Source organism: Trachurus japonicus, chromosome 8 (assembly GCF_045865225.1).
Source record: "Trachurus japonicus isolate A0001 chromosome 8, Traja_1.0".
In the NCBI taxonomy this organism is placed as follows: Eukaryota; Metazoa; Chordata; class Actinopteri; order Carangiformes; family Carangidae; genus Trachurus; species Trachurus japonicus.
The window spans coordinates 7,158,232-7,184,662 of record NC_140914.1 but is presented as its reverse complement, the minus strand read 5'-3'; the positions used below and the strand labels follow the sequence as shown (position 1 = coordinate 7,184,662).

The window sequence follows — 26,431 nt, the reverse complement described above, 5'->3', positions numbered from 1 at the left end:
ATTAAATGGTGCAATTGAACGATGAAAAGGCCCCGAAACCGGTATTTAACTTGTATCATCAGCAAGCTCAGCAAGACTAAAGCGTGTTTTTCTTGGACGAGGAGAACAGGCCCTGGCACTGTGGTATGTTTATTGTCCCTGCGGTAACTATTTTGGAGTCTGGGAAACTGTTCAAACCTGCCAGCATTTAAACACCTCAATGAGCGGACTGCACACTGTCTGTCACATTAGATTTGACCACTTTCATGGCAGATCAACATGTCAGCACAGTGTAAGGTCAGAATGCTACCGTCTATAATTAATGAGCGCTATGATTTGTGTCCTTTCATATTTCAGGTGGGAAGTGTTAGTGAAAGATTGAGTGATATGATGACACATGTGCTGAGTAAACCATAAATACACATGAAACACTCATGTTTTGGGAGAAAGACAATGAGAGAGATTAGTAAAATAAAATGACAAAAAAAATGTTTTTGTCAAGTTACTGTACATACACTTTAAATTTCAACCAGACCGCAAGCCTACTATTTATATTGTTATGTGTGTTAATCAGAGGCAGGAGTGTAAAATAATTTCGTTGTGGACCGTGACCGCTGCTGCTGCTGTCCGTGAACACACCACAGTCAAGTTACACTCAAACAAACAGAAAAGACATCGAAGGTGTGTATTTCAAAATAAAACTCAGTTCAGTTTATAGTTTTTCGTTTATTGAGTCAGTTCGAAAAAATAAAACAAAAGCAGGTTAAAGTCTGTAATTTGCTTTAATATGGACCTGTGTGAATAATATTTCTGTTTATGCCTATAAAACGTACAAGTGTTTTTGTGGATTTTAGTGATAAATAGCTTCAAATCTAGTACAATGAAACAAGTTAACAGAAGAAAACAATATATATGTATATCTTCCATCATTTTGTGGTTCCTCTTGATATTTTATGTCACATTTAAGCTCTTTTACTCACACAGATGGGCTGCCAGCTGCTGCTTCACGCTCTGTGCTTTTATCTTGAAGAGCCACTTCCGGCCCGTGTTGTCCTAACTCCGCCCGTCTTGACCAAACCGCTGCACCGGACAGATCTGCTCTTTGCGCTGGCAGCCAGTCTTTACCAATCTGTTTGCAGTGTTGCCGAGCACGGACTGACGAGCACCGGGGAAAGTCGGAAACGGAACGGGGCCGGTAAGACGAAGCGCTTTGTTTCCTCCTCCTGTGGTCACGCGTCTGGATCAATACCAGCTCTGCAAAAAAAAAAAAAAAAGTTTGGATTTGGCCGAACTGATACTTGATGCGATAGTTTCAGGTGTTCATATTATTATTTTTTTTTCTTGCTGGCTTCTGAGAGGCGGGAATTAATATGAAACGTGTTTTGGTGTAAAGTTTTATTCCGCCCGGTGTTTGGACCGATGGTGATCCGGACGTGCAGGTTTGGATAAAGACATTTTGTATTTTAGAGTTTATGCGTAATTGCGCATCAGCTGCATCTGACTTCTGCTCTTCTGTCTGCACACTTGTCCCGTTGGATATGTAGCCTGTGCTTTAAAGTGAATATGAGTAATAAAAAAACGATGTTTTTATACTCCTAATATAACGAATTAATGATTTAAATAAATACAAATTAACAAGACTATAAAGTCTGAGTGTGAGGATGCTGCATCAGTTTGTGAAGTTGTTCATATTTATAGTCAGCTGCGGGTCGATATTGGAGGCATTTCCTTCTCCATAATAGTATTTAACTCTGGAAATGGTCAATAAGTTCTCCTCCTCCCTCCTGCACTATCATCTCTGCACTGAAACCTATTGATATGACATTTCTTGTAATTGTAGCAATTTAAAAAAAAAAAAAAAAGAAAAAAAAGAGAGACTTTTCTCTACAGAAAAATCAATTAAATACACTGTCAGTTTCCCAACACTGTACAGGCTTAAAGATGGGATGTCCCCATCAGACTTTATAGAGTTCTCATCACCTTGTGGTTTATATTGAGCTGCTCTGCTGCTGCTGCTGCTGCTGGTGATGAGCATGAAGCTTCACATTATAACCGACTGGCCCGTCCCATGTTCATTATTACCTTTTGGAAACGGGCAAAAATCCTGCTTCACATGCACAACCTGGGACGTGTTGTCATGACGAGCATTAACTCTGCAGGCACAGGTACAGTTAAGTGCACTGATGAGATTTAAGAGGCTTTTTCTTTTTGGCTCGTGGAGAAATTCTCACCATGTGATTAAAAAACAGCCATTTACATCTACGACTGACCACAGCTGCACGGGGACAGACAGAGGTGTGTGGACAGATGTTGGGATGTTGGAGCGAGTGAAGCTGCTGAGTTTCCTCCTGCTGCGATCTCGCCTCCGTGTTAGTTGTCGTAACAAGTAAGAGGCCTGATAAATCATGTGAAATATTACCGTGGTGATTTAGAGGGATGGCCGGAGTGCGTCTGCTTCTCTAGAGACCGTATTTATGGATAGCACCTTTTTTTTTGTGTGTGTGTGTCAGAGCTGCTTCTCCTCTGAGTGATGGCCCTGGTTGATGAACGCTGCAGTCTGTGCTGCTGCTGTTATGATGAAGTGTGCGATAAGTTTCTCACAGTGGTTTGTGTTTTTGTTTTTATCTTTTTGCCAGAAGGAGTTTGGCATCGAGAGTTTTTTTATTTTATTTTTTACAGAGACTGGAGGAGGAAGATGCTGTGTAATGGTGTGTGTTGGTTTCATGGATACAAGACAACTTGGGCATTGTGTCAGCTGCTGGCTGTTTGGCGAAGGCGGCTACATTGTTTTGGCTAACACTGGGGAGAAGAGCCAAGATGGCAGAACTTCCCTTCTCATGTTGTTGTGGATTATTGTGGCTTCGGACCAACACAGTCGTAGTTCAGATGGAAGCCAAGTTCCTTGAGAGCATAAAGAGCTGGAGTCTCACTACACTGTTACATCATGTTGTATCGATACTGACACACTGCACATATTTCCTGTTGTTACTGACCCTGGGTCAGTGTCTCAGCGCCTTCGTTTTAGATTGAAAACACGTTGGACAAGTCGAAGGACATGACACATTTCTGTGTGGTCGGATGCACATTGACAGAGAATGAAGAACTTGTGTTTTCACCCTGCTGTTTCCTGAAATATCTCAAATCTTGCTATTTCTATTTATTATTAATAATAACAAATGATCTACTGTGAGTTATGAGTTTGATTTGACTGACAAGAGTGGGAGAAACACAGAAGATCTTGAGAGGGAGCTAAAGGAATAGTTCACCAAAAAATGAAATTCAGTCATTATTGACTGATTGACTGAGTAATTTTTTATTCCTCAAAGTGCATCTGGAGACCCAAGAGGCCAGTTTGTAGTCCAACAAAATCCTGATATGAGAGTCAATAGGGCCAGACACAAAAGCGTCGTCCATAAAACTACACAAAAACCATGCGCTCTCACGTTCAAGCGCGTGAATGTGAGAGCGCACCCCAGGAAAATTAAATACAGGACTGTTTAGGCTGTAAAAATGTCCTAAATGACGTTGTTTCCAGTAAACTCTGGACTATATCCCTTCAGGACACTTGGATTGCAGTGGACGAGCAGTAAGGAGGAAAATTACAAGGTTTTTGTGTAGTTTTATGGACCTTTTTGTGTCGGGCGCTACTGACTCTCATATAAGGATTTCATTGGACTACGAACCGGTCTCCCAGGTCTCCAGATGCACTTTGAGGAATAAAAAACTACTCTGGAGTATTCATCAGCATGAGGGTGAGTCAATAATGACTGAATTTCATTTTTTTTTGGTGAACTATTCCTTTAAATAACATCTGTATCTTAATTAGCTGCTAACTGAACAAACAGGCACATCCAGCTCCAGTCTGACCGGATGAACAGTATTACCCATCATGCACCATCTCATCTGTAACTCCTTCATCTGAATCCACAGCATCACCACCCACACCTTCGTCCTGCTGCATCGTCGTCGTGGAGATGAACACATGGACAGAACAGCAGAGTGGCGCTCTGAGTCCAGTTATGAATCGTACACAGGGTTAAAGTTGACGACCTGTCGACACGGGGAACAGAAGAGATCAGATGTGGTCATCTGAGAGCGTTAAAGTTGCTCTGTGGAGGAAATGTAAACATTGACTCGGGTTACTAGAGACAACTGTCAGGCCTTTAAAGGAAAACTGCAAAAAGAAATAAGTAAATGGGGAAAAGTGGAGTGTGAGAAGAAAAGAGAGGAGACGATGTAAACGAAGAGTAAAAGAGAGATGAAACCATTAAACATCTCACAGGTCCTGATGACAGGAAGTGTAAACACAAAGCAGAACATCTTCTTCTTCTTGTTCTTCTTCACCTCTCAGACTTTGAGGCGTGCTCGTTCAAAGCATCTCATTCAGTAACATTTAACTCTCAGCTTCATTTATTGAATCCTTTTTTTTTCTCTCCTTGTGATTCCACGGCTACAGAATAGATTTTCTTTTTTCTCTGTCCGACTCTCACCTTGTAATTTTCTGTGTGATTTTGCTCGTCTGCTGTTCAAGTGGCCTCTCGCTATTTTGCTCTGACCCTGTGTTTTCTATGGTGTCACCACCCGCTGCGCCAAGGTGACCAGCCCCACACACACACACACACACAGCTGGAGACTGAATTCATGCTTCACTTTTTGGATGTTTGTTGACCTCCCATCTCTCTCTCTGTCTCTCTGTGATTTCATCCCGGTCTGAAAACGATCAAAAGAAGCTCGCTGACCTTTAGTTGGATCCTCTGGAAAGTTTAGTGCTGCTGAAACTGTGATGCACTTGCCGCGCGTGTTTTCAGTCGCCAGTACAAACACACAGTTAATTCCCAATTAGCCCGGAGAGGCTTGGCACCGGAGGACGTCAGTGTCCTGTCGTGACCAAGCAGAGCAGCAGCAGCAGCAGCAGCAGCAGCAGCGTCATGGCTGAGCTGATGGATCTTGATGTGAAACACGCCAGAAGAAAACACTGGTTCTCATGCAGTAGATATTTATATGTGTGTTGTACTTCCTGAACAAGTTTATAGCAATTTCTTACCTTTTTTTTGTGCAACTCAACTCACTTCACTAAAGGTCATGTTTTAATGTCACAGTTTTTGTGATCAAATTCGTATTATTATATACACTGCCCGTCCGAACAAAAATCACCACTTGGATTTAACTAAGCTAATAGGTAAGAGCTTCCCATTGGATAATTACTGCATGGGTGATTATGTTTCAGCTGGCAACAACTTATTTAACCTTAGTTTAGTTTCCTAAACAACCATGTTAGAAGACGCATCCTGTGGTCGTGGAGAAGATGTTAATATGTTTCAGAAGAGTCAAACTATTGGCATCAAGCAAATAAAACATCTATGGAGATGCTGAAACTACTAAAATTGGGTTAAGAACTGTCCAACGCATTATGAACAACTGGAAGGATAGTGGGGAAGCATCATCTTCAAGGAAGAAATGAGGTCCAATGTGACCACAGAGTCCAGACCTGAACCCCACTGAGAATCTTTGAAAAATGAATGCAACTCTGGACGAAAATACATATTGTGACATTGCAGAAGCTTATTGAAACGATGCCACAGCAAATGCATGTTGTAATCAAAGCTAAAGGCGATCCAATGAAATATTAATTGTTAGAGTTAGAGTTGTGTGACGTTTTTTTTTTGGATGGGCAGTGTATGATAGTACAGTGCTGCCGATGCTGGTCTTATTTTGGCATTCATCAGCTTCCTGCCCACCCAGACTCTTTCCCACGGGCGGCACTTTGATTAAACAATCCACAAGCAAACTAATAGAGATAGAGATAAATATATAACTGTATAATAAACATCAGCGTCATCAGCTGCCACAGAACGGCAGGAGAAGACAGGAGGTCGTTTAAACGCTGGATAAACTCCTCCGTCCGGTTTGTGGACTGGATTTTATTTATTTATTTTTCAGACTGTTTAAATAGTTATCTATGCAGCAGTTCACTGTGTCGTCCTCAGGATGTCCAGGGTAAATCTACAAAATGTCAGAAATGTCGCTGCTTTTCGAGGATGTGTCACAAATGACTTGAACAAAACGATTCCCTCGACGCGCTCCGAGGGACTGGAGGAGGGGGGGGTGGGGGGGTCATGTGAAAGGGAAAATCTGTACAGTTAAGTCATGAACACTTGCCCTCCCACCTCCCAAAGGGAGCGACAGAGTCATGCCCCCCCCCCCCCTCCACCTATCAGCCCCCTCCTCCTCCTCCTCCTCCTCCGGCCCTGGGCTGGTGCCCTGCGTGAGGCTGGAGGTGGCAAACACACGGCGGGGGTCGACAGGGTGGGGGTCAGGGATTCTGACAGCTGCATGGAGCCTCAGGGCACGCAGGCTGCCCTTTTCCTGTCACCCCCCCCCCCCCCCTCCACTCACCCCCCCACTCCCCCCCACAGCCCCCTGCTCGGCTGACTGGCATACCCGATCGGAGGTGCTGAGCCTGGGGACAGACTCAGCAGAGGCTGCCTGCTCCTCTGTGGGGGGTGGGGAGGGCTGGAGGAGTGACACTGCTGACCCTGGGGGTTTGGGGTGGATGGGATGGGATGTGAGGGGGGGGGGGGCAGGTGTAGATTTCACTTTCACCTTCTCTGTGTCACTGTAATTCCTCTCCCATCATCTCATGAGGCCTTTTAACAGTAGGTGATCTGACGGCCAGAAATTAGAGCATAGGAGGGGGAGGGGGGGGCTGCTGGTGTGTGTGTGTGTGTGTGTGTGTGTGTGGGGGGGGGGGTTAGGTTTTTCACCTACAGGATGATCACAGGGCCGATCCTCTTCAGTGGCTCATTCAGCGTCTGCATTGAGCTTCGTTTGATCTCATTTTGATTGGTTGTTATGAAATCATTATCCTCATTAACAGAACACATGCACAAGTCTGACCGGCCGCCATAGAGACACACACACACACACACACACACACACACACACACACACACACACACACACACACACTCACACACTCACACACGTGTAATGACTTGCACTGACAGTGGCCTCAGTGTTAGAGCTGTGTGTCCAGTTACACACGCACACACAGTGGTGCGTTTGTGCTGCTGAGCTGCCGCTGGATGACGGAGCTCCGGGCTCGAACACTGGCTCAGTGTGTGTGTGTGTGTGTGTGTGTGTGTGTGTGTGTGTGTGTGTGTGTCCAGGTAAAAACTCCTCAGCAGCTCCTCACAACAACAACAAACACTAAATAGGCCACTTGTCTGGACCGGTGCAGCAGCAGGAAGGGCGGCGGCAGGTCATGTGATCAGAGCCGTGCCGTTATAGACAGCTTTCATGAATATGCAGATATTGTGTGTGTGGGACTCGGTGGTTTTTGTGTGTGTGTGTGTGTGTGTGTGTGTGTGTGTGGTATCGATTTGTGTTTTGTTTACGTGTATTTATACAGGAGCACGCGTGGCTTTTCTCAGCGACGCCCTGCTGCACACACAGACGCTCATTCAGCCCCTCACATTCACACCTGACATAGACGCTCCACTCTGTGGCTGTAGAGGAGCTCAGGCCCATCGCAGGTCAGTTTCCTCACTTAAAGGGATAGTTCAACATTTTGGCAAATTGTCCCATTGCCATAATCGCTATAGTCATAGCAGTAGGTTTGTTACCTTTAATTAATAATAATAACGAGATTGTCGGTGCAAGCTATTTTTAGAACGGCGGAGCAGAGCCGTGAGCTGCTCAGAGCTACGTTACGGAGGCTCATGGGATTTCTTGGTTTCCCTCATCAAACTCATCAAATACACAATCCAACAACTCCAAAACGCTCTGGTGGACAAGTTGTGACCTGCACATTCACCACGCTATGAGATAATAACAGAACGTTACCAGACAGAGTTGTTTTAGAGGCAAATACAGAGACTGCTTGCTGAAAAACTGTCCCTGAAGACAATGCGCATCAGCTGTTTTGCATGAATTTACCTCCAAAACAACTCTGTCTGGTAACGTTCTTTTATTATCTCATAGCGTGGTGAATGTGCAGGTCACAACTTGTCCACCAGAGCGTTTTGGAGTTGTTGGATTGTGTATTTGATGAGTTTGATGAGGGAAACCAAGAAATCCCATGAGCCTCCGTAGCGTAGCTCTGAGCAGCTCACGGCTCTGCTACGCAGTTCTAAAAGTAGCTTGCACCGACAAATAAAGGTAACGAACCTACTGCTATGACTATAGCGATCATGGCAATGGGCCAATTTGCCAAAATGTTGAACTATCCCTTTAAGAGCACAAGAAGTCGTCAATATTGACAGAAGTGGAAGCCGTCAAGATCAGTTACAGCCGAGGAAACTCGTTCCTCCGTCTGGATAACGTGTGTTGTCACTTTCCAGGTTTTTTTTCCCCGCCACCGTCAGGACGATGGCGGCTGCGTTCATTCAGACTTCTCATGTAGTTGTTGTTTTAGAGACAACGATGCCGTCACAACGTTCACTGTTGTCTGTTTGGGCGCTAAATCTGCTAAAACACATTAGTTTAAGTAAAAGATATTTAGCTGCTGGGGATTATTCAGAGGCTACATGTCTGAATCACTCTCCTCTCTAAAAGCTTTTGAATGATACTGTGGCTCTTAGCACAGTTTGCCCTTTTGCGTCCACACCTACCTAGTGTTTTCCTCCTGCGGTGAAGGGACACATTAGTTTGTAATCACTCCACAAGTCAAATAACCACCACTGAGGTTATTGCTTCAAAATGTAATTGTTTTTTTTCCCATCCAGTGTCCATTTCTAAACTCTGAGTTGGGATCTCTGCAGTGTACTGTAGATGCAAGTTGGAATAGAAATAAACACTGTGACCTATTTTGATATAAATGTTTTAGCAGTGCTTTCAAGAAAAAGAAAAAGAAAAAACCCCAAGATGTGAAATGAGAATTTCTCGGAGACGTTTTCTTGTCACAATAACAATGAATATGTAACACGTGCAGCCATCTTGTGCAGACGGACGCCCCGCGGTGATTTGGATCGGCTCTGTGTCGTTATTATTATTATTTTACAATCCACACATCAGCCTGTGATGAACTTGTTACTGTCTGTACCTGTGAGTCTCAGTTCAGATCCGTCACAGTTTGGTCTCAGAGTGAGGACTTTATGAGCCGCTGAGTCCTGAATCTTCATTTTTTCTGTACGTGTGAAATGTTAACAGCTCCTTTTCTCAAGTATTTGCTCTAAAACTCCGTAATTAACGAGCAAGAGGAGCTTTTTTCTTCTTCTTCTTCTTCTTCTGCTTCTTATGCAGGAATAGCTCACACTGGAGTGGATTTGCGAGTTTCACACTGATGTCGCACTTGACCTGAGTTCGTCTCCTTGAAGCAGCTCGGCGACGCTGCTGCTTCTTCTCCCCTGATTTTCTGCACAGGAAAATAATTTTAGGTTTGTTCGTTGCAGTTTGTAAACACAATATTTAATTTTTGGCTCCTCTTCTCACGACCCCCCCAGCCCCTTGACAGCAGTTGTCAGGACTGACCCATGTTCAACTGCTGTTCACAATGAACCTTTTACCACTTTATTTGTACTACGACCAAGATAGAACGCTGTCAAGTCTGGAGAAATGGTGGATACACACTTACCAGCCGGGTATATGGACGACGCTCCAGCACTTCACTCAGACTGTATTTCCTTTTCTTCACTGGTTGGTGTTTACTGTAACGGTATTCACCATTTCTCCCAGTGACTTTGGTTGCCCAGTCACTATCTTGATGGTAGTTTTTTATACAAGATAGAAGTAAAAAAAAACAGCACGCACATCCTATAGTTGCCCAATGTTGGGTGAGTGCTGGACCAAAAAAAACGTGACGTAAAGGTAAAGAAAAGTCCAATGCAATAATTTTTTAAAGCTACATGACGTTTCCTCAGATGTTAGATAAGAAAATGAATGGGTAGAGATGCCATTTTTAAAGAACAGTCACATGACATGATCGTGACATGATACATACACATACATCTAATAAGATCTTATGTTCCCATATAGGGATTCAGGCTGTACAGGCCGTCGTGTCACATAGAAAACCCATTAGAGGCGCCTTTCTTTTAAAGAAACATAAAACAGAAGTAGGGAACAATACTCATAAGGGATACTACTGTACACTCACTAGATCTTCAGGCACCGGAAGACAGTATTGATATATATGACATGACCACACTCATTGAAAAAAGACACAATGTTACTATAGTCATGAAATAAAGCTCAATAGACACATCAAGAGATCAATAACTAATAGTTAATATACTAATTACACGACCAACTTCACCTGCACTCTCTCATTGGCTGATGAAACACACCGACTCCCTCTGCAGACACAGTCACCACCACCACAGGAGTAGAGTAGAAGCCCATAGGTGATGATGACGCAGGATTTCTATATTTTGCTTTTTAGGAAAATCTTTTCAGACCTTTAAAGTAAAATTTGTGTGTGCACTTTGCTCCACAAATCAATGTGTGTGAGCTGTGAGTCTCTGTGGATCGTCTGTCTGCAGTTTTCATCCCTCATTCATGCGCCCGTCCTTTAGGAGCAGGATCTGTTTTATCTCCTCTCCTGCCTCCCACGGCTGCAGATATCAGCTGTCAGAGTCATTACAGCCCGCAGGAGGTGGTACCACAGCTTCCTCTGCCCCACCAAGCCACCAACCTCCCTCCCTCCCTCCCTCTCTCATTGATCAGGGGCTATGAGACATCTAATCCATGCTGATCACAGTAACCTGTGCTGTCTGGAGGGGCTGAACTCTCTTGTTCTTATACTTTGAAGCAGCGAGCAGAGGAGGCTGGATATCGATGGGTGGGACTCGGGTCGCCCCAGATAGCCCTGCTGGCGTTGGCGATGCTAAAGATGGGCCTGTGATGCCGCTATTGACGCAGCGGCTGAGTCAGAACCGCTCGTACCATTCAGTCGCTCTCTTTCTTTTCTTTTCTTTTCTTTCATTTATGTCTGCGTCGTCTCCTCACGATGAACTGGGGCTTAGCGAAACCGATCAGTGGTGGGCTGGCCTTTTGATTAGAAGTCAGATTATCGCCCTCTTACCATATGTGGGCTAAGCAGCTCGAGGAAAACTGAGATTTATTCTTTCACAGTTTCCAGTTTGTGTCACTGGTGTGTGTAGGTTTTTTTTTCCCCTTGCGGTATCTTCCTCATTTCATTTTTTTCCTCCTTTCATCAGTGTGTGTGTGTGGGGGTGTTGTGCCTTTGCACTCTGCTTGGGGCCTCTTATCATCATGTGTCAAACTGGTGGGCTGAGAGTGGATGAAGGAAGAGAGGCCAGTTCTCTGCTGTTGGAGATCCCACATTAACTCCACTTCCACCCAGTTTAAAATCCCCTTCAGCCGAGGCATCAGCTCTTAACACACACACACACGCGCGGCTGACGCACGCAGCGACTCGCTGATCCACTAAATCTCCTCTGTTAACGGCATCGATTCACTGTGACTCTCTCCGTCTTCTTACCTGTGTGGTGAGTCAGTGCATCCGGCTCATCGTCACAGCGTTGACGGGCAGCGTTGTGTAAGACTGTTTCCACCTGTGATTCATTCAGCCAGTTCCTCCAACCTCTTTTTTTTTTTTTCTTTTTCAACCCTCTCATGTAGAGAAGGGAATCGAGAATCAGTACCAGTTGGAAACCAGTTCCGACTGGTTTGATCTATTGACGTAATTTACCTTCATGCTCAGTGTTTATTGATGCCATCCATTTAGTTTAAAGAGGAACTCAGTAGGATTTCTCCCGTGGCTATGCTACATTTTTACCTTAATTAAAAAGCGAGTAATTGTGATAGTTAACTACATATCTTGTGACTTGTTACAGTGAGAACGGAGGCTCTCTGTCTTCACCTTGCGTCTCACGGCTGAAAACCAACCTTGCAACATCAGTGTAAGTTACTTGGTCGCTGCCCCGGTGTCCCAGCTCTCCTCTCTGCAGCACCGCAACACAAACGTGCTCTGTAACCGGCAATCTTTTGTTTACGACAGTTAAAACAACACAAACACATCGTAACATTGTATATGTTATATAACGTTATCCACCGCCCCATTTATAGATTTTTCGCAGACTTCGTTGTAAACAAATGCACATGGACGAGAGGAGCGTTACTGAAACAGCGGAAAAGCGAGCAGACTTGCATAGTTCCCCTTTAATGTGCCTTGCAAAACAATGATGTAACTTCATTGATTGATTTGCACAATTGAAGAAATACAAGGCAACAAACAATAAGTAAAAGAAGTAAAAAAAAACAAAAAAAAACATTACAAATAATTGCAAGAAATCCACAATTGGACTTAAATAAATGAAAAGTGAAAAATCAAACCATATAAAAACATGAAGGGATTAAATAGATTATAAAAACAAGACATGAGGGGAAATAAAAGCAAGAAAGATGCACAAAGATATTCAGTCGTCTCCCAACACAAAGGAAGTCTAATTCAATTATGAACTTTCAGATTGATTGACATCATGTTCTTGTGATTATGACGAGGAAGTCAGACAGAAAAGTTTCCAAAGTCTCACACAAAATGGTGCTGACAGTGCAGTGTGTGTGAGTGTGTGTGTAATGTCTGTGGCTCGAGGTGTGGCTCTGCAACCAAGGGTGGAAACACCAGCTGTGTTTTGTTGCAGCGGTGGCGGCCCAGCCCACAATCGATAATGGCGTTTTCTATCAATAGCTGTTCTACTGGACCTCAGTTGTCATGGTTACGGTATTAAACACATTGACTGCCATGACACAAAAACCTACTTGGTTAGATTTAGGAAAAAGATCATCAAGATTTGAGTTAAAATACACCAAAGTGTGCTTGATTCCTCAACATTACACAGTATCTGTTTTCATGGTTACCGTACAAACAGCTGTTTTTTTTCGAGCATTGCTCTCTTGTGTGAAATCCCTGAACTTTCTTAAAGGGATAGTTCAACATTTTGGCAAATTGGCCCATTGCCATAATCCCTATAGTCATAGCAGTAGGTTCGTTACCTTTAATTGTCGGTGCAAGCAATTTTTAGAACAGCGGAGCAGAGCCGCAAGCTACTCTACGGAGGCTAACGGGATTTCTTGGTTTCCCTCATCAAACTCATCAAATACACAATCCAACAACTCCAAAACGCTCTGGTGGACAAGTTAACGCTAACGTGATGAATTATCTCATAGCGTGGTGAATGTGGCTCTGCTCCACCGTTCTAAAAATAGCTTGCACCGACAATTAAAGGTAACAAACTGCTATGACTATAGGGATTATGGTAATGGGCCAGTTTGTCCAAATGTTGAACTATCCCTTTAACCAATCAGTCTATCACAACCTCCTTTGTTGCTCTTTTTGCTACATGTACATCATCGCACTCTTCCTCTGATCCTGTCTAAGTAACTCCAACCACTAGATGTCGCCTATCAACAAAACGTATCTATGGGTCATAACAAGCTGCTGCACAAACAGCGAATGGGCTCTTTTCTTTTTAATAGGATGACACTCTTGATTCATTGCACATTTTTCAGGGTCTAATTTGAACTCGTGGCGGCCAAAGCTCCTCGCAGTTAGACTGAACCTGCAAACAGCTCCACTCTGAGGCTACTACATTAGTTATCACCCCGACCCACCACTACCTCCCACCCCCCACCCCCTCCCGGCTCAGTTTAGGCCATCACGAACCCGTACCGCTCTGACAGACCCTGTAATCGAACCATATATTTTTTTCTCCCGTCCGTAAAGTGAAGGGGCATCTTTCAGCGCTCTGAGACCTGGGAGCTTTTCTGCTGACAAATCAGTGGCTGCTGGGGCCGGGTTAACAATCCTAACAACACTCCTGTCAGAGAGAGAGATGGGTGGAGGTGGTGGTGGGAGGAGTGGTGGTGGGGGGGGGGGGGGCTACAGACAAAGATAAAGACAGTGTAGAAATGAATGCACCTGCTCGGAGGAACATTTGCTCATAGTAAACACTTAGTTTGTTCAGGCAAAGCTCGGGAGGGAAGATGGAGAGAACACAGAGGAAGGAACAGATAGTGACTTTAAAAGGTTTTCTGAAATAACATGGTTGTATTACAACATGGTTCTTACTCAGTCCCCCTCTGTTGTGCACAAATAAGTTTTTAGACAAAGCTTAAAGGGATAGTTCAACATTTTTGGCAAATTGGCCATAACCCCTATAGTTTTAGGAGTAGGTTTGTTACCTTTAATTGTCGGTGCAAGCTATTTTTAGCTATTTTTAGATTTTGCTCAGAGATACGTTACAGAGGCTAATGGGACTCCTTGGTTTCATCATCAAATACACAATCCAACAACTCAAACGCTCTGATGGACAAGTTGTGACCTGCACATTCACCACGCTATGAGATAATAACAGAACGTTATGAGACAGAGTCGTTTTAGAGATAAATTCATGCAAAACCGCTGAACTGTGTTCCTGTCGGGGGCAATTTTTCAGCAAGCAGTCTCTGTATTTGCCTCGAAAAACAACTCTGTCCAGAGCGTTTTGGAGTTGTTGGATTGTGTATTTGATGAGTTTGAGCTCACGGCTCTGCTCCGCTGTTCTAAAAATAGCACCGACAATTAAAGGTAACAAACCTACTCCTAAAACTATAGGGATTATGGCAATAAGCCAATTTGCCAAAATGTTTAACTATCCATTTAAAGCAGCCTCTCTGTTTGAAGTGAAATATTTCCTTTCCTTTCTACTGTCTGAACAAACTTGATTATGTTTCTGCAGAATAATGTTTTGTGTCTGGATAATATCTTCACACACATTTCATTCATTGCAAAGACTTTGTTTTCCTCTCGAGAGACTGACGTATAAAGGAACTCCAGTGGTGACTGTGTCTTAATCCTCCCGGCGGAGTGAACAGGGTGGTTGAGGATCCGCTGCCCGGTGACGCCTCAGTGGCTCTAGTCTGTTGTCAGAAACGAGGCCAGAATCTAAACAACAAGGCGGCTCGTCTTCTCCAGAGCCCAAAATTGAACCAGGAGAGTCGGTGGGGAAATCGATGAGGTGATTGCTGTGTTGAAGGAGGACACGCTCGCTGTGGGTCTCTGCTAATGTTTCTGATGGCAAACTGGGAGAAAACACAGGGAGGGAAACATCTGAACAAGATACTCTCATGGCTGCAGAGAATCTCCTCCTGTGCTCCCTCACTCTCCTTTAACCAGTGGATGCACATATACACATATACCTAAACATATACAGGGTGGGAGTATAGGTGGATTTATAGGTGGATTTCATTTATAATAAAAGTATAACTGGCATTGATCACATTAAAATAGATCCCTGAGATGGTAAATATTATATAGATTCCTCACAAGAAAGCAGACTGATTATTTAACCCTCCCGTTGTCTTTCTGGGTCAAATTGACCCAATTTGTTCCCTGCCTCCATCCTTCCTTCTTTCCTTCCTTTCTCCCTTCCTTCTTTCCACAATCCTTTTTCCCTTCCTCCCTTCGTCCTTATTTCTTCTTCCTTCCTCTTTTGATCCAATTGACCCTCCATCTTTCTTTCCTTCCCTTTCCCTTCTTCCTTCCTTGAACGAATCTGTTCCCTCCCTCCATCTTTCTTTCCTTCTTTTTTCCCTTCCTTCTTTCCACAATCCCTTTTCCCTCCCTCCCTCCCTTATTTCCATCCTTCTTCCTTCTTTTTTGACCCAATCTGTTCCTTCCCTCCATCTATCTTTCCTTCCTTTTTCCCTTCCTTCTTTCCTACCATCTTTCCCTTTGTCCTTCCTCCCATCCTTCCTTCCTTCTTTTCCTTTGTCCTTCCTTCCTTCCTTCCAATGACAAATCTATAATGTCCCAATCAATGGATTCAATATGATAAGTAGCCATTATGTTTAAATGTAATTTATGTAAATCAATATATTCTCATACTTTTAGGGAATGTTGATATAATATTATAAAGAGCTGCTGTTTTGCTGCCGACCGGCTGCTGGTTGTAGTTTCTATATGCAATGAGCAGGTATGAGAGTGTTATTGATCATTTACATTGTTTACATTGTGTGATGCCAACAGCTGCCGGGGTTCTTGTTGTACATGCCTCCTCCCTCCTTCGCCTCCTTTTTTCCTTCTATCTCATGTAAGCGAACAGAGGAAATATCTGTTTACTTAAAGAAAATACAGTAAATGCCATCTGAAGTGGGAAGCATGCAGCATTAAAATCCGGTGTTGTAACTTAATTATGTAATCTTGTTACATTCCCTCAGTTCATTTACATAAGCACAGCTGATGTAAACACACACACCAACAAACACACATACACACACTTATTCACAAAAAACAGGCATCCAAAATATATTTGAATGGAGACGCAGTCCACATGATGGGTGCTGCTGTCGGTACCGTGGAGGGACAGAATCAACTCTACTAAGTCTCTTAAAGCTGAAATGGGTTTTTTCAGCTTTTCTAGGAGTTTTTCTTTAAATCCTCTCGACAGCAGGATGGAAACACGGAGCGTGTGCACAGGAATTTGTTTCATGTTTTCCCAACACTGTGCTCAGTCATTGGGGTCTGGAGACAGCCTGTGCCCACTTCACAGCCTGTATATATATCAAGGCGCTCCTCCTGCACTGTAAACCTCTCTGTGGCACACGAACACACGGCCCCACACCGCCGCGGCCCGGGGCCTCGTATCTAACCCCAAAAGCACACAGTGGAAGCTGCCTGCGGGGAGACTGACCCCTGACAGGGGCCGAGAGCACAGAGAGCCGCCCTGTCCCCCACACACTGGAGCCTTCAGACCGACGGAGGCTTGGTGGGAAGGACATACATTAGAGCTCTGTATTTAACCTCCCCCTCCCTCCACCTCTCGCTCTGGCACAGTCCTCTCTCTTCTCCATCCCATTTCCCCCCTGTGCACACATAACGCCTTTGAGACCCCCGACCCCAGTGTATAGCGTCTGATTTTTGGCGGCTGCCACACCTCTTACTACTTCATGTCCGCCCTGTGATCTCCCAACTCCCAAAACCTCCAGCCAAGTTGATCCATGCAGCTTCCTCGGTACCAAGTCTTTCAAACAGAGCTTTATACCAGAGAGAGAGGCGGCAATTGAGATTTGAGAGGAAGCCCGTCTTTCAAAGAGACGAGTAATGGGCCCTGAGGGCACTTCTCGGCTCTCGTGTAAGGCTGCCGGCTCTTGCGTTTCTGCATGCCTAGAGAGGTGTTACATAAGTGACAGAATATCCTCGATTGCCACTTTTTGTATGCTAAAAGCCTTCTCCCAGGTCGGTGTTTATGTTAATGACTTTAGTCAGGGGTTTGAAGTGCCTGGGTGATGAGCAGCTAGCCTAGAAAGGAAGGAGCCGCTCTGACCTTGGCCCACTTCAGGGAAACGCTCTGGTTTCTGACTAATAGACTTTGCCCTATTCTCTCTCCCACAACATGCACTCAAAATAGCTCTGGCATGCCCCATTAAGCAGCATTTTAATTGTTAACACGGCATACTCTGTCCTTGGCACACATTAACTACTTCATTTAAATGTCAATCCCAATTAGAGAAGGACCGAGGAGACGATGGCTTTAACAAGGTACGGGCGTGATGCTGTACCCGCGGTCGGAGAGCCTCAGGTATCAGTGGCTTTTTGTTTCTTATCTAATGACTGACAGATCAGATCTCAGGAGGACCACTCATGATACGGATTAATGAAGGGTAACTAGTTTAAACAGTTGTACAGTGTCTGTAATGACTCCAGAGGAACGGTGGCAAGAAAAGACAAAGTAACTTTGGTGTCAGTCAGAAAACCTGCGTCATAAAAACAGAGGGCACTTAGAGAAAGGACCGGTAATGTGCTAAACTCAGAACTAGGTCATCCAACATGTCGTCCAACCACGTCTCTCACGTCAAATCAAATCCTTCCTTATTTCTCACCTCCATGCACCTGGACAAAGATGCTGTGAAGATGGTATATATTGATGTTTACATTTGGATATTTTGCAGAGCTGCATCACAAATGTTAAAGCGGTTCAACCATCTGACTGATGTTGAAGCATAGTGTCGTCTTTCCCAACTGACATTGCGACACAATTTTTTTCTGTACTTAAAAAGTTTGCCGTAAACTCTGCATCGTTTTAAAGCAGAAGTAAGCGATCCGGTCGTTTTGGCTAATGCTGCGTTCCAGGCAGGCTTTTGAAATCGTAAATTACAGCTTCAAGTCACAACTTACGACTTTGTAGCGTTCCAGACAACCCACTCGTGTTTTTCTGACCTGTTTTACCGGTGAAAGTCACTATAACGGCCACTCGTAACTTCCGACCGGTGAGCTCGTACCAGATCGAACTGGTACGACTTCATGGTCGGAAAAATACGAGTTTCCTTGAACGCACCATAACAGTCCTCGTCCCTACGTCGCCACATTCACGGCGTCCCTTGGCTGCACACACAGCCCTGCATGCCGTTCTCTCTCCTCATTGGATAAAAACTGTAGGATACGATAAATGTTTTCCCCTCGGCTCAGAGCAGAGCAGAGGGACTGACAGACCCGTGTTTCAGACCAAACACTCTATGTAAGTGATTGCTGTTGGAAGATATAACTATTTAAGACTTATATTAACACAAATATATCACTTACTTCTGCTTTAATAATTGTCTGCGTAAACACAAAATCCTTGAAAAACGGCTCTAAACGCTGTAGTACTTACACCAGGCCTGTAGTGGAGCTGTACCAAAAACAGAGAAGAAGACGTGGAGTGTGTGCATAAAGCTGAAGTCCACTAAACAACAAGAGAATATCGGGTTAGGGTTTGGAGAACTTTCAGAGTCAAAACGCTTTTGGAGTTCCGGGGGGGGTCCGGCTGGCAACGGATTTTCATATAATGGCGGCGGATAGAGTTCACTTTTGAATCGTCCAAAACACACACTATGAAACATCCAGATACCTCCATACTGCTACAACAAGGCTAAAAACAGAGATCAAATGTATTTTTTCAGAACAACTTTTCCATCTGGCGGCTTCAGGACACTGGGGTCAGTAAAGACGAGCAGTATGGAGGTATCTGGATGTTTCATAGTGTGTGTTTTGGACGATTCAAAAGTGAACTCTATCCGCCGCCATTATATGAAAATCCGTTGCCAGCCGGACCCCCCCTGGAACTCCAAAAGCGTTTTGATGACTCTGAAAGTTCTCCAAACCCTTCCTTGGCATGACGGTGAGTAGATGATTGGTGAATTATCGAAGTATTCCTTTAATGCAGTGACAAAGCAGATTCCTGTGACGGATGTTTGCTTCCTCCTGTGATACAGTTCCTCTTTTTTCGTTCCTCTCACTGTTGCCCTTGGCGTTGCCCTGAGTGAAAACCTCCATGGTTGGCAAGCTCCTCTGTTTCATCCCTGCAAAGAAACTACCCTCCATACCCCCCTTCAGCTTGTAGCCTCCTCAGCTGTTCTGGGATACAAACCCCTACTCTCCCCCCGGGGAGCAGTGATGCCAGCGCTCAGCTCTGCACGGAGCGGTGCCAGCCCAGGGGCCTGGCACGACGGCGTCCGCTGCTGCAGACACGGCCACATACACATACACATACACATACACATACACATACACGGCATTGCAGCACCAGATGGATGGCAAACGGGGACGCTCGCAGGTCCAAATCACCTCCTGCAGCTGGGTGATAGGGTCCCACGGTGGGGGGGGGGAGGGACCTGCTGCATCTGCTTTGTTGTTGCACGTCCTTAACAGGAAGAAAGGAAGGATGAAGGGAAGGAAGGAAGGAAGGAAAGACAAAGGGAAAGATGGGAGGAAAGAAGGAAGGGAAAAAGGAAGGAGGGAACGGATTGGGTCAATTGAGTCAAAAAAGAAAGGAAGGAAGGGAGGGAAAAGGGATTGTGGAAAGAAGGAAGGGAAAAAGAAAAGAAAGATTGAGGGAGGGAACAGATTTGTCCAAGGAACTAAGAAGAAGGAAGGAAGGAAGGAAGGGAAAAAGGGTTGTGGAAAGATGGAACAGATTTGTTCAAGGAAGGAAGAAGAAGGGAAAGAAGGGAGGTAAGAAGGAAGGGAAAAGGGAAGGAAAGACAGAAGGAGGGAGAGAACACATTGGGTCAATTGAGTCAGAAAGGAAGGAAGGAAGGGAAGGAGGGAAAAAGGATTGTGCAAAGAAGGAAGGGAAAAAGGATTGTGGAAAGATGGAACAGATTTGTTCAAGGAAGGAAGAAAGAGGGAAAGAAGGAAGGGAAAAGGGAAGGAAAGAAAGATGGAGGTATATAGGGAACAGATCAGGTCAATTGGATCAAAAGAGGAAGGAAGAAGAAGTAAGGACGAAGGGAAGGAAGGAAGGAAAGAAGGAAGGGAAAAAGGATTGTGGAAAGAAGGAACAGATTGGGTCAATTTGACCCAGAAGGACAACAGGAGGATTTTAAAACCTAAAGTCTAAACGTTGGATCGTCACCACAGTTATTTTTAGTGTGTTTTCTTATTTTTTTTAATCGCATAGCTGTTGGTGTCGGGCCTAGCTGCTTGTTATGCACCATCTGATAATGTGTAATGCATCAGTGGCCGCCTGCCTAATGACTTAGATAGGTGGAGGTGCTCGTCGTGTTGGCAAGCGAGCGCATGCAGTGTTGTCATGGGGATGATGTGTGGGCCCTTTTTCCTCCTCTACTGGAGTGAACCAGCGAGCGAGCGGTGCTTGACTGCCCACCGCCGAGAGGCTACAAGCCACACACATGCTTGAACACACAAAAACGTAACATGTAAGAGTAACAACGACTCGACGCTGCAGAGTGGGTGAATCAGTGAACTCTCTAGGAGCTCAGAGAGGAGGAGGAGGAGGAGGAGGAGGAGGAGGGTTGTCTAGGTTGATCTAGTCACATACTGTAGCGCGAGTGACAGTGAATCACAGTTACCTCGATTTTAATCAACACACTTATGCTACAAAAAATGAGTCACTGGTGGAAATGCACATCATTTGCATCGCTGCCTTTTTTTTTTTTTTTTGCTATTTTGATGCTAATGTGCTCGGTGGCGCCCACCAGCCCCACTTCAACGCGTTTCATCATTCAATTTCTGCTTTTTATAGCATCTATCTTCTGTCTTTCTCCTTGTTCCGCCAACGCCTCCAACCTACCCCCCCCCCGGTCCTGCAGCACCCCCTCCTCACCTCCTCACCCTCTCCACTTCTGTCTGCTGCCATGCTCCCATGTCTCCCATTAGGAGAGGAAATGAGGCGAGGTACCGATGCAAATATCTTGGACCCCTCGCTGCTCCCTGACTCATCACCCCGAGACAGAAACAAGGATGGAGTGAGTGAGGAGGAGGAGAGAGGAGGGAGGAGGAGGTGGAGGGGCGCAGTGATTACCCAGAGAAACAGATGCACAGCTGATTGGTTCACAATAAAGAGACAGAGAAAGTGGTTGGCCACGGTGAAGGGCGGCGCAGTTTATTATCGGGTGGAGAGCGGCGGACACTCTGCTGCTGTTATTCCTCTTTCTCACTTTCCATCCTTCTTTTTTTTTTGTGTGTGTGGCGTCTCCGTCCGATCATCCAGCCCCGCGGTGCTTCTTCAGCACTTCTGAGAGGTCGTTCGTCCTCTCCGCCGCCCACCTCGTCCGTCCGTCTCTCGCTCACTTGATTGTTTTGTAGATTATATTGCAAAGTGCTCAGCAATGCAGGCTGCAGTTGTTCTTCTTCACCAGTCTCTCACTCTCTGGCTGTGTAAATGGCCAGTGGGCGTGTGAAGAGACGGGAATTGAGATTATTGCAGTTCGAAAGGTTCGGGAATGTGTGTGTGTGTGTGTTTTTTTTTTATTCCTCTGTAGCACAAATGAGTCCAAAAGAGAGTGAAACATGAAAATGTATTTAATGCCTACACACACTCAGAGTTTAAAGTGTTGTCAGATCCACAGTTTAACACCTCCTCTGTGATGAGGAGCTGCTGTTGCTACAGTTTGGGGAAGGATTTAAAGGGATAGTTCAACATTTTGGCAAATTGGCCCATTGCCATAATCCCTATAGTCATAGCAGTACCAATTACTTTTAATTGTTGGTGCAAGCTATTTTTAGAACGGCGGAGCAGAGCTGTGAGCTGCTCAGAGCTACGCTACAGAGGCTAATGGGATTTCTTGGTTTCCCTCATCAAACTCATCAAATACACAATCCAACAACTCCAAAACGCTCTGGTGGACAAGTTGTGACCTGCACATTCACCACGCTATGAGATAATAATGAAACGTTACGAGACAGAGTTGTTTTAAAGGTAAATTCATGCAAAACCGCTGATGCATGTTGCCTTCAGGGACAGTTTTTCGGCAAGCAGTCTCTGGATTCGCCTCAAAAACAACTCCATGTCGTAATGTTCCGTTATTATCTCATAGTGTGGTGAATGTGCAGGTCACAACTTGTCCACCAGAGCGTTGTGGAGTTGTTGGATTGTGTATTTGATGAGTTTGATGAGGGAAACCAAGAAATCCCATTAGCCTCCGTAGCGTAGCTCTGAACAGCTCGCCGCTCTGCTCCGCCGTTCTAAAAACAGCTTGCACAGACAAATAAAGGTAACTAACCCACTGCTATGACTATAGTGATATGGCAATGGGCTAATGTTGAACTATCCCTTTAAAAAATCTTCTCTTCTGCTCAGAGGTTGTTACCTGCATGTGACTTTTCCTTATCTACTGGATTATGGAAATGAGGGAGAACCTCACCGTATCGCGCTCATCTCTAGAATATTAACTGTGAAGATAACTAAATAAGGCTCTAATGACAGATGATGTCGTGCAGCTTAAACCCCTTGATGCACAAATGTGTGATAATTGGCTTTAGATGGAAAAGTCGACCTGAGATTTCTCCGGTCAAATTTCCAATAGCAGCTTTAAAAAGACGGCGGTGCTGCTCAGAGGTCGTATTATAACCTCTCCTGATGTAAAAAAAACCCCAAAAAAACAACAATGGCCGACTCGCTTTTCAAGCTGCAATCACCAGCAGCAGCAGCACAACCCGCCACTGACAAGACGCTGCATTCAGAGTCACAAAAAGACTGGGAGATATCAGAAAATTGTCCCTCAGCTCAAACACAATGAAACCCGGACAGCGGCTAAAACCAAAAACCATCACAATAAACAATACAACAGAGATGATGATGATGATGTCAGCTCACGTGCATTGAATAGTGAATTAATTTGTCAAACTGAATTCACCTTTAACTCTGAATACGAGAAAGACTCAGTGTTCGGGCTTGGTTCAGGCTGCTCAAGGTGATTGGAGACATTTATCAAGAGAAGTGAAGATGTAAAGGCTAAAACTGAAATAACTTTCATGCCTGACTGACTGACTGCTCAGATTCAGCTTATCACCTTCATGCTGTCACCTTAAGCACAGAACATATAAATATATAAAAAAAAATAATGTCAAAGAAAAGCAGAAGCACATCCGAGCTTTAAAATAGAAATAAATCCTCTGCCGGTTTATCTCCCTGACCACTCGGCGTGAGGCTCGTCTTGTCGCCGCTGTTTCCAGGTGAGGGAGAAAAGGGCCGGGGCGTAAGTGGCTTTAGTGTCCGCGGTGCGTTCAAGGCCTGCTGCTGCTCCGTCACAGTTTGTGAGGAAAGCTGGAGTCCTGTCAATAAAAAAAACAAGACAATGCAGCAGCATGTGAAGACATTTGTCTCAGCTGGACGTCTGGCCCACACAGCCAAACGTTTTTGTGTCCGTGTATATGTGTGTGTGTGTGTGTCATAATGGCGTGAGGTGGCCGGTGATTTGAAGAGAGCGCAGTGGAATCCTAATGAGTGTAATGATTATCTCTGCAGCCGGCTGAGCCATTTGCCCGGCTGGACTCTGGATTCTCCGGCGCCGCTCCGACAGAAAGGAGTCGACGCTTCTTTTCTTTTTGTCCTTCACAGGAAAATATCTATCATCCAGATAAAGAGGAGAGAAAAAACACACTTGTCTTTTCTGTGCAGTGTCTCCTGGGAACCAAACGTCGACAGCCGTACTGCTGCCTACTTTTACATTTCCTGTGAATTACTTCTCTCTCTCTCTCTCTCTCTCTCTCTTTAGCACTTCTAATATTAGTTAGGGCTAATTGCTGTGTTGAGTACTAACTCAGAAGAAGCTAATTGGGCCGCTGATTTCTGGTTAAAGAGGATGAGGAAAGACAAGAGCGTCTATTACAGCACCAGGGTGCACGCCCTCTGGACTTCTATGTCCTTTTGCCGCCAAAATATCACAAGACGAGACGCTTTTTTTTTTTTTTCTTTTTTCTTTTCCTCCCGAATCTGTTGCTGTAATTGTCTTTGATCTATTTTTGCGTCTGCACACAGAAATGTTTGGCTCAGGAAGTGAAAGCCAGATTGTGTCGACTGAAAATAGCACTTCAGCAATCTGGTAATAGTTCGCAAAAGGAAATGGCCGCTAGATTTGTGCAGGATTATGTTCCAGCTTCCAGGTTCAGCTCCACAGACCCAAGCTGCTCCCAAAAATTATTCTTCTGTTTTTATTTATTTATTTTTTTGTGTATGTCCGTAGACCGATCGCTGCTCGTCTCCGTCTCAAACATGTTCCCTGAACCTGCAGAGCTCAGTTTACAATGATGCGTGTGTCCAGGTGAAGCTGAGCTCTGCCAGTGTGTGTGTAGCTCAAACCCTCACAGAGCAGGATTTTCACACCAATGTTCAGATTTTGACAAAGCAGTCTTGTTATTTTGAAAAAATCCTTCCTGCCTGGAGCTTTTTACTCACTATTTCCTTTTCTTTCTTTCTTTCTTTCTTTCTTTCTTTCTTTCTTTCTTTCTTTCTTTCTTTCTTTCTTTCTTTCTTTCTTTCTTTCTTTCTTTCTTTCTTTCTTTCTGTAATGGGTGAATGTTCCCGTGCTGCCGCTTTTTCTTTTTGGTGAGCAGAGCAGGCAGAGTGAACAAATTAAGACCTTTAGCTTATTAAACAAGTGAGCCTTTAAATTACAACAGACTGGCCTTGCATGCATGGGTGACTGTCAGAGCCCTCTCCCCTTCACCTCCAGCTAAAACCCAAACACGGCAGAGAGAGAGGGGAGGGGAGGGGCTGAGCGGCCCGATCTAACTCCACTGCTGTTCCAGGGTGATGGAGGGGCGATTTAACAGGACGCTGATGTACCGAGCTGTGTGTGTTTGTGTGTTTATGTGTGTGTTTGTGTGCCGTGCTTCATTAGGAGGAGGGGTAATGAACCTGAATGTTGATTCGCCTCACACAGGGGAAAGTAGTTTTTATTTGGCTTGAATGAGCTTCATTTTTTTCCTTTTTTTTAATGTGAATGCTGAAGCCCAGTGTTTGTCTGTCCAGAGCTGCTGATTACTGTTGATGTTCTGCACAAACTGGTCTGGTGTGTGTGTGTCTGTGTCTGTGTGTGTGTTCTTGTACATGCTACATTGCGAGAGCCGGAACGAGTTTTTAACCAACAGACTGAGGACATTTTTGGGAAGTGAAGACATTTTGGCCGGTCCTCACTTTTTCAAAGGGCTTTTTGAGGGTTAAGATTTGGGTTAAGATAATTATAATTAAGTTTAAATTAGGTCTAGAGTAATGGTTAAAAGTTTAGGCATTTGTTTTGGATGGTTAAGGTTAGGGTAAGGGGCTAGGGAATACATTATGTCAATGACATGTCCTCACAAAGATATATTTACAAGGATGTGTGTCTGTGTGTGTGTGTGGAGAGAAGAGAGGATTGTTCTGGTAGAAATAGCTTCATCCTGAACAGCAGGCTCGGAGGTGGAGCTGAGTCTTCCTGTACCTGAACCTTTCCCACTGTTTGTGTCTTTATGTATGAGTTGACTCCGTGCGGCAGCTGGCTGGCCGCGGCTCGTCAGGCTCCAGGCTGGGAGCCGAGCCGACCAATCAGGGCGAAGCTACGGTACGGGCTGCTATGGAGAAGTGACCGACCGGCAGCAATTTGCATGAAATTGTCAAACTGCAGCTTGTTGCTCCGTTGTGTTTTCTACAACTGTGAATAATAACGATCACGTAGCGCTGACTCCCATCACATCGGTCGTCATTGTGTCACATTATAAAGTCACTCATGTTGTTCTGTTTGTGTTTTCAGAGCGGTAAAATAATCATTTGAGGAGAATTTGGACAGAATAATGTTTGCACCACAGTCCTCTAGTGCAGGCGACTCCAAACTCTTCCACAAAGGGCCATCGCTGGTGTGGCGGTAGGTTTTTTCTTCCAACCAACCAAGACCACACAGTTTAAACCAATCAGCTGTCTGAAGACTGAGATCAGTTGATTAAATGAGTCCAGTCTGATGAGCTGCTGCTTGGTTGGAAGGAAACCTGCAGCCACACCGGCCATTCTTTATTGGGTTTTGCAGATGTATATACAATTGTGTTAAAACATTTACAAAGAGTAGTAGTAGTCATTTTTTTCTTATAAGGAAAAAAAACAGAAAATAAAAGTGGTCACTGAAGTATTGCTGCGCACCCGAACAACTCACAAAACTAAAACCGAACAACCATACAAAAAAAATTAAAGCCACACCGGCCCTTTGTGGAAGAGTTTGGAGATGCCTCTAGCGTGCTGCCAGCCTAAATGGTGCCGTC

At 44.7% G+C, this 26,431-nt stretch overlaps 1 protein-coding gene across 1 annotated transcript in view; it reads left to right on the top strand.

Annotated features, from left to right (window-relative positions):
* The first annotated feature begins 1,072 nt into the window (after positions 1-1,072).
* The window catches only part of znf385c (zinc finger protein 385C), a 171,803-nt gene continuing 146,444 nt past the window's right edge, over positions 1,073-26,431 (top strand). The window contains exon 1 of the mRNA XM_085783502.1: positions 1,073-1,174. The gene's annotated coding sequence lies outside the window, so the exon portion shown is untranslated. The remainder of the gene's footprint in view (positions 1,175-26,431) is intronic.